The sequence below is a fragment of the Rhinoraja longicauda genome, chromosome 10 (genome assembly GCF_053455715.1).
Source record: "Rhinoraja longicauda isolate Sanriku21f chromosome 10, sRhiLon1.1, whole genome shotgun sequence".
Classification (NCBI taxonomy): Eukaryota; Metazoa; Chordata; class Chondrichthyes; order Rajiformes; family Arhynchobatidae; genus Rhinoraja; species Rhinoraja longicauda.
Window position 1 is genome coordinate 10,158,547 of NC_135962.1, and position 10,500 is coordinate 10,169,046.

Sequence of the window (10,500 nt, forward strand, 5' to 3'; positions counted from 1 at the left end):
TTACTTGCAGCAGCACAAATGGTACATAAACGATATACACTGTAAACGTCATCTATATACAAAAACTCTCGTTTGTTTGTTTGTTTGTTTGTTCCTGAACTACAGCCAAAACGGTACACGATAGCAATGACAATTTTAGGCCCACCTCACTCACCATGTGCTAATGGAAGAAGTTTAATTGAAATTGGTGTTATATTTTTAAAGCCATTCACATTTTAAAGTTTAAATCTATCTCCTAGGGAGGGAGGGGGGAGGATAAGGGGGGTTAAGTGGGGTGGAGTGGGTGGGAGAGGGAGGGAGGAGGGAGGGAGGGGGAGGGAGGGGGGGGAGGGGGAGGGAGGGGAGGGGGGAGAGGAGAGGATGCTGCATCAATGCAGGGGAGGTTTGGGCCCAATGGGTCCAAATGGTCTAGTAATAATAAAAAAGGAAGATACACCATTTGTTACCATTTTATCCACTTGTGTGACTAGTTTCAGGAAGCTGTGGACTTGGACCCCAAGATACCTCTACACATCATTGTTGTTATGGGTCCTGTCAATAATTGTACACTTTCCCCATACTTGGTTGAACCCAGAGTGCAACATCTCACACTTGTTCCGATTAAAATACATCTGCCATTTCTCTGCCCATATCTGTAAACGATCCATCCTGCTGTATCCTTTGACATTCTCCCTCACTGCCCAAAATCCACCAACTTTTGTGTCGCCTGCAAAACCACTAACCAACCCATCTACATTTTTGTCCAAGTCATTGACATATATCACAAACAATAGAGATCCCAGCACTGATTCCTGCAGGACTCCACTGGACACAGAACCTCAGCTAGAATAACACCTTTCCACCACAACCCAGTGTCTGCTATGGTAAAGCTGGTCCTGAATCCAAACTACCAAGAATGAATGTTAATATTCTGTATCAGCCTAGCATGTGGGACCTTGTCAAAATCCTTACTGTGGTCCATGTAGACAACGCTCGCTGCCCTCCCCTCTTAAATCACCTTTGTCACCTCTCTATAAAACTCAATTAAATTAGAAAGGCACGACCTATCCCGGACAAAGTCATACTGACTGTCCCTAATTATCCCATTCTCTTCCAAATGTGAGGAAGTTCTACCCCATAGAAACATAGAAAATAGGTCCAGGTACTTAGTAGGCTACTCGGCCCTTCGAGCCAGCACTGCCATTCAATATGATCATGGCTGACCATCCAAAATCACTACTCTGTTCCGGCTTTTTTCCCCCCATATCCCTTGATTCCCGTAGCCCTAAGAGCTAAATCCCTCTTCGGATCGTTCACCTTGTTGTGGTGAAGAGGCTTGCGTGCCCCCATGATTCCGAGAGCGATGCCGTCGGAAGCACTAGCTTCTGGTAGGGCCACCCATGGCAGTAAGGGCGAGGATGAAGGTCCAGACTAAGAACGATCCAACGTACAAGAGCTCAACGGTGGACCAGGTGGACAAAGTTATCTTGAACTCAACGTCTGTGAAGGCGGATGAAGGCTGCAACAGATCTATCAGCTCCATTCGTCTTGGTTCCCTTGCCATTGGAATTAGTTGATTGAATCGTGAAGGACCGTGTGCTTCTTGGAGTGTAACATCAAGTACACGTTAAACAAACACACGCACAGGCGTCTTCGTTCTGACATCGGAACGTAGACCATCATCCTCGACCTCGAGGGATAGCCACGACGAAGAGCTAAATCTAACTCTCTCTTGAATCCTCTCTAATAGCTTCCCACTGATATGAGGCTCACCGTCCTATAATTTACTGAGTTATCCTATTTCCCTTTTTAAACATAGGAACATAGAAACATAGAAAATAGGTGCAGGAGTAGGCCATTCGGCCCTTCGAGCCTGCACCGCCATTCAATATGATCATGGCTGATCATCCAGCTCAGTAGCCTGTACCTGCCTTCTCTCCATACCCCCTGATCCCTTTAGCAAAAAGGGCCACATCTAACTCCCTCTTAAATATAGCCAAACTGGCCTCAACTACCTTCTGTGGCAGAGAATTCCACAGACTCACCACTCTCTGTGTGAAGAAATGTTTTCTCATCTCGGTCCTAAAAGACTTCCCCCTTATCCTTAAGCTGTGACCCCTGGTTCTGGACTCCCCCAACATCGGGAACAATCTTCCCGCATCTAGCCTCTCCAACCCCTTAAGAATTTTATATGTTTCTATAAGATCCCCCCTCAGTCTTCTAAATTCCAGCGAATACAAGCCCAGTCTATCCAGTCTTTCCTCATATGAAAGTCCCGCCATCCCAGGGATCAATCTGGTGAACCTTCTCTGTACTCCCTCTAAGGCAAGAACGTCTTTCCTCAGGTTAGGAGACCAAAACTGCACACAATACTCCAGGTGCGGTCTCACCAAGGCCCTGTACAACTGCAGCAGAACCTCCCTGCTCCTAAACTCAAATCCTCTTGCTATGAATGCCAACATACCATTCGCTTTCTTCACTGCCTGCTGCACCTGCATGCTTGCTTTCAATGACTGGTGCACCATGACACCCAGGTCACGTTGCATCTCCCCTTCTCCCAATCGGTCACCATTCAGGTAATACTCTGCTTTCCTGTTCTTGCCGCCAAAGTGGATAACCTCACATTTATCCACATTATATTGCATCTGCCATGCATTTGCCCACTCGCCTAATCTATCCAAGTCACTCTGCAGCCTCCCAGCATCCTCCTCGCAGCTAACACTGCCACCCAGCTCCGTGTCATCCGCAAACTTAGAGATGTTGCATTCAATTCCCTCGTCCAAATCATTAATATACACTGTAAATAACTGGGGTCCCAGCACTGAGCCTTGCGGTACCCCACTAGTCACTGCCTGCCATTCCGAAAAGGACCCGTTTATTCCTACTCTTTGCTTCCTGTCCGCCAACCAATTTTCTATCCACCTCAACACTGAACCCTCAATACCGTGTGCTTTAAGTTTGTACACCAATCTCCTATGTGGGACCTTGTCGAAGGCCTTCTGAAAGTCCAGATATAACACATCGACTGGTTCTCCCTTATCCACTCTACTAGTTACATCCTCGAAAAATTCTATAAGATTCGTCAGACATGATTTGCCTTTGGTAAATCCATGCTGACTTTGTCCGATGATTTCACCACTTTCCAAATGTGATGCTATCACATCTTTAATAACTGACTCTAGCATTTTCCCCACTACCGATGTTAGGCTAACTGGTCTATAATTCCCCATTTTCTCTCTCCCTCCCTTTTTAAAAAGTGGGGTTACATTAGCTACCCTCCAGTCCTCAGGAACTACTCCAGAATCTAAAGAGTTTTGAAAAATTATCACTAATGCATCCACTATTTCTGAGGCTACTTCCTTAAGCACTCTGGGATGCAGCCTATCTGGCCCTGGGGATTTATCTGCCTTTAATCCATTTAATTTACCTAACACCACTTCCCGACTAACCTGGATTTCCCTCAGTTCCTCCATCTCATTAGACCCCCGGTCCCCCGCTATTTCCGGCAGATGGTTTATGTCTTCCTTAGTGAAGACAGAACCAAAGTATTTGTTCAATTGGTCTGCCATCTTCTTGTTCCCTATGATCAATTCACCTGTTTCCGACTGCAAGGGACCTACATTTGTCTTAACTAATCTTTTTCTCTTGACATATCTATAAAAGCTTTTGCAGTCAGTTTTTATGTTCCTTGCCAGTTTTCCCTCATAATCTATTTTCCCCTTTCCTAATTAAGCCCTTTGTCCTCCTCTGCTGGACTCTGAATTTCTCCCAGTCCTCTGGTATGCTACTTTTTCTGGCTAATCTGTATGCTTCATCTTTTGTTTTAATACTATCCTTGATTTCCCTTGTTAGCCACGGATGCACTACCTTTCCTGGTTTGTTCTTTTGCCAAACTGGGATGAACACTTGTTGTAGTTCATCCATGCAACCTTTAAATGCCTTCCATTGCATGTCCACCGTCAACCCTTTCGGCATCAATCGCCAGTCTATCTTGGACAATTCACGCCTCATACCTTCAAAGTTACCTTTCTTTAAGTTCAGAACACTTGTTTCTGTATCGACTTTGTCACTATCCATCCTAATGAAGAACTCTACCATATTATGATCACTCTTGCCCAAGGGGCCTCGCACAACAAGACTGCTAACTAACCCTTCCTCATTACTCAATACCCAGTCTAGAATGGCCTGTTCTCTCGTTGGTTCCTCGACATGTTGGTTTAGAAAACCATCTCTCAAACATTCCAAGAAATCCTCTTCCTCAGCACCCCTGCCAGTTTGGTTCACCCAATCTATATGTAGATTGAAGTCACCCATTATAACTGCTGCACCTTTAGTGCACGCATTTCTAATTTCCTGCTTGATGCCATCCCCAACCTCACTACTGCTGTTAGGTGGCCTGTACACAACTCCCACTAGCGTTTTCTGCCCCTTAGTGTTTCGTAGCTCTACCCATATCGATTCCACTTCCTCCAAGCTAATGTCCTTCCTTTCCACTGCTTTAATCTCCTCTCTAACCAGTAACGCTGCCCCACCTCCTTTTCCTTTCTGTCTATCCCGCCTGAATATAGAATATCCCTGGATGTTGAGCTCCCAGCCTTGGTCACCCTGGAGCCATGTCTCCATAATCCCAACTATATCATAATCATTAATAACTATCTCCACATTTAATTCATCCACCTTATTACGTATACTCCTTGCATTGAGACACAAAGCCTTCAGGCTTGTTTTTACAACTCTCTTACCCCTTATACAATTATGTTGAAAAGTGGCCCTTTTTGATTTTTGCCCTGGATTTGTCTGCCTGCCACTTTTACTTTTCACCTTGCTACCTGTTGCTTCTACCCTCATTTTACACCCCTCTGTCTCTCTGCTCCTGCTCCCATCCCCCTGCCACATTAGTTTAAATCCTCCCCGATAGCACTAGCAAACACTCCCTCTAGGACATTGGTTCCATTCCAGCTCAGGTGCAGACCGTCCTGTTTGTACTGGTCCCACCTCTCCCAGAACTGGTTCCAATGTTCTAAAACTTTGAATCCCTCCCCCTTGCACCATTTTTCAAGCCACGTATTCATCTGAAATATCTGAACAACATAGGTTACTCTCCAGCCCCCTGGGACTGTGGCTAGAGAGGATGTAACGTAATTTTTAAATGGCCCCAGTAATCTCCTATCTTGCCTCTCTCAGTTCAGTTTGCTGAACAGTTTGGCTGTGCGTACCACCAGACTTAACAGTTTCTACCATCAGGCCATCAGGCTTCTGAACTCATAAACACATTTAAAACCATATATGTTGATTATTTTTAATATTGTCTTTTTACCTATTTTTAATATTGTCTTTTTACCTTACTAATGTCATTTAAAAAATCTTATTTATCCTTGGAATATTACTGCCGAGGTGACCCGTTGTCTTGTCAAATACATTTCATTGTACCATTGACCCTGTGCCAACCTACATATGACAAATAAAAAAATTATTATTATCATCCATATTATATCATTAAAGGTAAACTCCAGGATTTGAGCATTGATGCAAGGTCAGGCTTTATCCCTGTCTGCCCCTTGACAAGGCGGTGCTGAGCAGAAATTTGTATATTTCCCAGTGCAGGGGCTGTGTGCAGCTTGGAGCCTATCCAACAACTTTCCCTCGCTTCTCCCATCCTGAGTTCCCTCGTCCTCGGTGAGTTATTGCGGTGTATCCTATAGATGGCACCCCCACAGCCAGGGTTTGCCAATAGAGGGTGGGAATGTTTACGTTGATGGACTGGGCATCCTGGTTCTGGATGATGTCAGACTTCTTAAATGTTGTTCAAACTCAGCATGCCATTGAGACAGAGGGAATGTTCAGGAAATGTTTAGGCTTGTTCTTAGATCTCCTAGATCTACAGCACATTTACTGGGTGGGGAGGATTTAGGTTTAGGTTTATTACTGGCATGTGTACCAACATACAGTGAAGAGCTTTGTTTTGCATGCTATCTAATCAAGTCACATAATACTGTACATAAATATATACAATCCAAACTCTTACGATAGGTTTGGCAAAGAGAAAGATACAAAGTACAGAATATAGTTCTCTGCATTGTAATGCACCTGTTCCAGAGACAAGGTCCAAAGTCCGCAATAGGAAAGAGGTGAATCACACAGTATCCTGGCATATGGAAGAACCGCTCAGAAGCCTGATGACAGAGGGGAAGAAAGTATTCATGAGTCTGGCAGTGTGTGCTTTCAAACCTCTACATCTTCTGCCTGACAGGTAGGGGGGAGAAGAAGGAATGACAGGGATGAGACAAGTCTTTGATTATGTCGGCTGATTTCCCCAGGCAGCACGAAGCGTAGATGGAGTCAGTGGTGGAGAGTCTGCTCTGTGTGATGGACTGGACTACATCTACAACTCTCTGCAGTTTATTGGGCAGAGCTGTTCCCAAATCAAGCTGTGATACAATGCGATAGTATGCCCTTAAGGTGCATCTGTAGAGGTTTGGAAGAGTCATTGGAGACATGCCAAATTTCCTCAGACCCAGAGGAAGTAAGAGCGTTAGTGTGCCGCCTTGTCTGTCACCTCAATGTGGGGGGGGAAGAATGGCATGGATTGGCACCGGAAATGTGAAGAGAAGGAAATGGAAGCAGATTGACGGGGATTCGTGCGGAGCATGGGAAACACCGCAGTGAACATCTGACACAGTCAAATCATCACAGCCAGATAAGGGCGCCCATATGTTCAAAAGAGGGCAGAGCTTTACAGTAAGGAAGAAGAGGTTTAGAGAGAATATAAAACACTGCCTGAGAGTTCACAAAGGGATGTGGTTGTACAGGAAGGAGGGAATATGAGGTTTATAGTTTTAATGGAAAGAGTGACATGAATTGAGAACTGGATGTAAGACAGCAAGAAAGAGTGGGAATAAATTGATCTTGCTTAGTTGAGCAAGCTGCAACCAACTGGAGTCCACGATGAGCAGTGGTTGCCCCGAGTTATGCACAATATCAAAGGAGACCCTATAAACTGCAGATGATTGGATTTTAAGGTTTAATCTGGGCAATCTGAGTGAATGATCGACAACATGGTTCTAGACTATACTGTAGGTAAATATGAGGTTGTCCTCCATGGTACACAAAACAGAAAAGCAAGTTTTTAAAAGTCATTACATGGTGACAGACTAGAAAATATTGACATTCAAAGGGACCTAGATGTCCTTGTACAAGTCACTGAAAGCTAACATACATATGCAGCAAGCACTGAGGTATAGAAAATAAGAGCAGGAGAAGACCATTCAAGGTATCTCCACCACTGGAAATGATCAAAGCTGATCATCCACTTCAGGACCTTGTTCCTGCCTTATCACTGTATCAGTAGATCACTGCACCATCTTCGTCCTCCCTGGATATTGTTAATGACCAATCTCCACTGCCTTCCATGGTGGAGGTATTTACAAGTTCTCCACTCTCTGGATGAAGAAATTTCTCCTGACCTTATTTTTTAATGGTGTGGTATGCCTCCCGTTGCCTGTGTGCCCCTATCTCCCTTTTAACCACCGTATTACTATCTGCATTATAGACAATAGACAATAGGTGTAGGAGGAGGCCAATCGGCCCTTCGAGCCAGCACTGCCATTCAATGTGATCATGGCTGATCATTCTCAATCAGTACCCCGTTCCTGCCTTCTCCCCATACCCCCTGACTCCGCTATCCTTAAGAGCTCTATCTAGCTCTCTCTTGAATGCATTCAGAGAATTGGCCCCCGCTGCCTTCTGAGGCAGAGAATTCCACAGATTCACAACTCTCTGACTGAAAAAGTTTTTCCTCATCTCAGTTCTAAACGGCCTACCCCTTATTCTTAAACTGTGGCCCCTTGTTCTGGAGTCCCCCAACATTGGGAACATGTTTCCTGCCTCTAACGTGTCCAACCCCTTAATAATCATACGTTTCGATAAAATCCCCTCTCATCCTTCTAAATTCCAGTGAAATGAGCCACTTCATCATTAACCACTCTACCATCACTTCACTGAACATAATAGCTGTTGCTCCATTGGACCCATTAATTCTTACAGCATCCTATGCCTTGTATCCCTGTTTACTTCATAAACATTAATCATGAAACAGAAACTAAATGGTTCTGACCAAGGGTCTTTAACCTGATCAATAACTGGGTTTCTTTCCACAGATGCTGACTGACCTGCTGAGTGTTTTCAGGGTCTGGAGTTTTTGGATTTTCACACCATTAATCGATCATGTTGAGCATAGCTTCAGCACACTCATAGATTTAGAGCTGTACAGCATGGCCCTTGTCCAAATTGTCCATGCTGACCAAGTTGGCATTCTGAACTAGTCCCATTTGCCTGCAATTGGCCTATCAACTCTTCCAATCCAAATATATCTATCCAAACGCCAGTTGAAAGTCGTAATTGTATCCACTTCTATAATTTCCTCTGGCAGCTTGTTCCAAGTACGGATTACCTTCTGAATGAAACAGTTGCTCCTGAGGTGCAAGAGACCCGGAGAACTGTGAGAGGGGACAGGGACGGGACTGATGCCAGGGGAGGAGGGCAATGCCTAAGAGAGCGTCCAAGACCAAGAGAGACAAAAGTGTATTGTTGTCAAATCATGTCCCAGATGGAACAATGCAATTCTTACTTGCAGCAGCACAACAGAATATGTAAACATAGTACACTGTAGTCAATTTAATAAACGAGAGCTCGAACGGTGGAGGGGATTTTGCCGTGGCGTGGGGTGGGGGAGGGGAGGGGAGGGGAGGAAGGGGGTCAGTGCCTGGTGTGGGGCCTGTTGCTGGAGGTGGATGAGTTGTCCGCAGGAGGAATGGGGAGGGCGTCCATTGCAATGGCCCGTTGCCGGGGCGACGGGTGCGGTGTCCATGCCCCCCCCCCATCACGTGCGGAGGGCGGGGTGGGGTGGGGCGGGGCGGGGCGCCGTCACGGATGCGGTGGGTGGGTGGGTCGGGAGGCGCTGATCGCGGCCGGAGCATCGGCGTCTCGTTGTGAGTGAGTGAGTGAGGCCGGGGCGGTGGGAGCCGGTCGTCGGGCAGGCCGCGCCTCACTCGGTACCGCGGCGTCTCCCGGCCGTGGTCGCTTCGCGCTGGTGCGGCGGCTCAGACCCGGCGCGGGCCCTCTCCCGGCCGGCCGGTCGGTCAGTCGCCGCGGCCCACGGGGAAGGGCGCTCCTACAGCGCTGCAGTGGGACGTGAGCCGGTGGCTCGCTCGCTGCTTCCCCACTACCCCCCCCTCCCCTCCCCCCCCTCCTCCTCTCTCTCCCCCCCTCTCTCGCTCACCCCTCGCTCTCCCCCCCCTCCTCGCTCCCCCCTCCTCTCTCTCCCCCCCTCCCTCTCTCTCTCCCCCCTCCTCTCTCCTCCCCCCCTCTCTCTCCCCCCCTCTCTCTCCCCCCTTCTCTCTCCCCCCCTCTCTCTCCCCCCCCTCTCTCCCCCCTCCTCCTCTCCCCCCCTCCTCTCTCTCCCCCTCCTCTCTCCCCCCCCTCCTCTCTCTCCCCCCCTTCTCTCTCCCCCCCTCCTCTCTCTCTCCCCCCCCCTCTCTCTCCCCCCCTCTCTCTCCCCCCCTTCTCTCTCCCCCCCCTCTCTCTCCCCCCCCTCCTCTCCCCCCTCCTCCTCTCCCCCCCTCCTCTCTCCCCCCCTCCTCTCTCCCCCCCCTCCTCTCTCCCCCCCCATCTCTCTCCCCCCCCTCCTCTCTCCCCCCCTCTCCTCTCTCCCCCCCTCTCCCCCCCTCTCCTCTCTCCCCCCCTCTTCCCCCCCTCTCCTTCCCTCCCCCCCCTCTCCCTCCCTCCCCCCTCCCCCCCTCTCCTCCTCCCCCTCCCTCCCCCCCTCTCCCTCCCCTCCCCCCTCTCCTCTCCCTCCCTCCCCCTCTCCCTCCCTCCCCTCTCCCTCCTCCCTCTCCCTCCCTCCCTCCCCCTCTCTCCCTCCCTCCCCCTCTCTCCCTCCCTCCCCCCCCCTCTCTCCCTCCCCCTCTCTCCCTCCCTCCCCCCCCCTCTCCTCCCTCCCTCCCCCCCTCCCTCCCTCCCTCCCCCTCCCTCCCTCCCTCCCCCTCCCTCCCTCCCTCCCCCTCCCTCCCTCCCCTCCCCCTCCCTCCCTCCCTCCCCCCTCCCTCCCTCCCCCTCCCTCCCTCCCTCTCCCCCTCCCCTCCCTCCCCCTCCCTCCCTCCCCCTCCCTCCCTCCCTCCCCCTCCCTCCCCCTCCCTCCCCCCCTCCCCCCCCCCCCTCCCTCCCCCCCCCCCTCCCCCTCCCTCCCCCCCCTCCCCCCTCCCCCTCCCTCCCCCTCCCTCCCCTCCCTCCCCCCTCCCCTCCCCTCCCTCCTCCCCCCTCCCCTCCCTCCCTCCCCCTCCCTCCCTCCTCCCCTCCCTCCCTCCCTCCCTCCCTCCCTCTCCCTCCCTCCCTCCCTCCCCCTCCCTCCCTCCCTCCCCCTCCCTCCCTCCCTCCCTCCCCCTCCCTCCCTCCCTCCCTCCCTCCCCCCCTCCCTCCCTCCCCCCCTCCCTCCCTCCCCCTCCCTCCCTCCCTCCCCCTCCCTCC

The 10,500-nt window shown here is 49.9% G+C and overlaps 1 protein-coding gene across 5 annotated transcripts in view; it reads left to right on the forward strand.

Annotated features, from left to right (window-relative positions):
* The window catches only part of psen1 (presenilin 1), a 76,765-nt gene that overhangs the window by 26,709 nt on the left and 39,556 nt on the right, over positions 1-10,500 (forward strand). Inside the window, exon 1 of one of the 5 annotated variants that reach the window (XM_078407098.1) lies at positions 8,890-8,974. The exons of 1 other annotated variant lie outside the window; for it this stretch is intronic. The gene's annotated coding sequence lies outside the window, so the exon portion shown is untranslated. 3 more of the 5 variants (XM_078407096.1, XM_078407097.1, XM_078407094.1) reach the window with 3 other exon arrangements.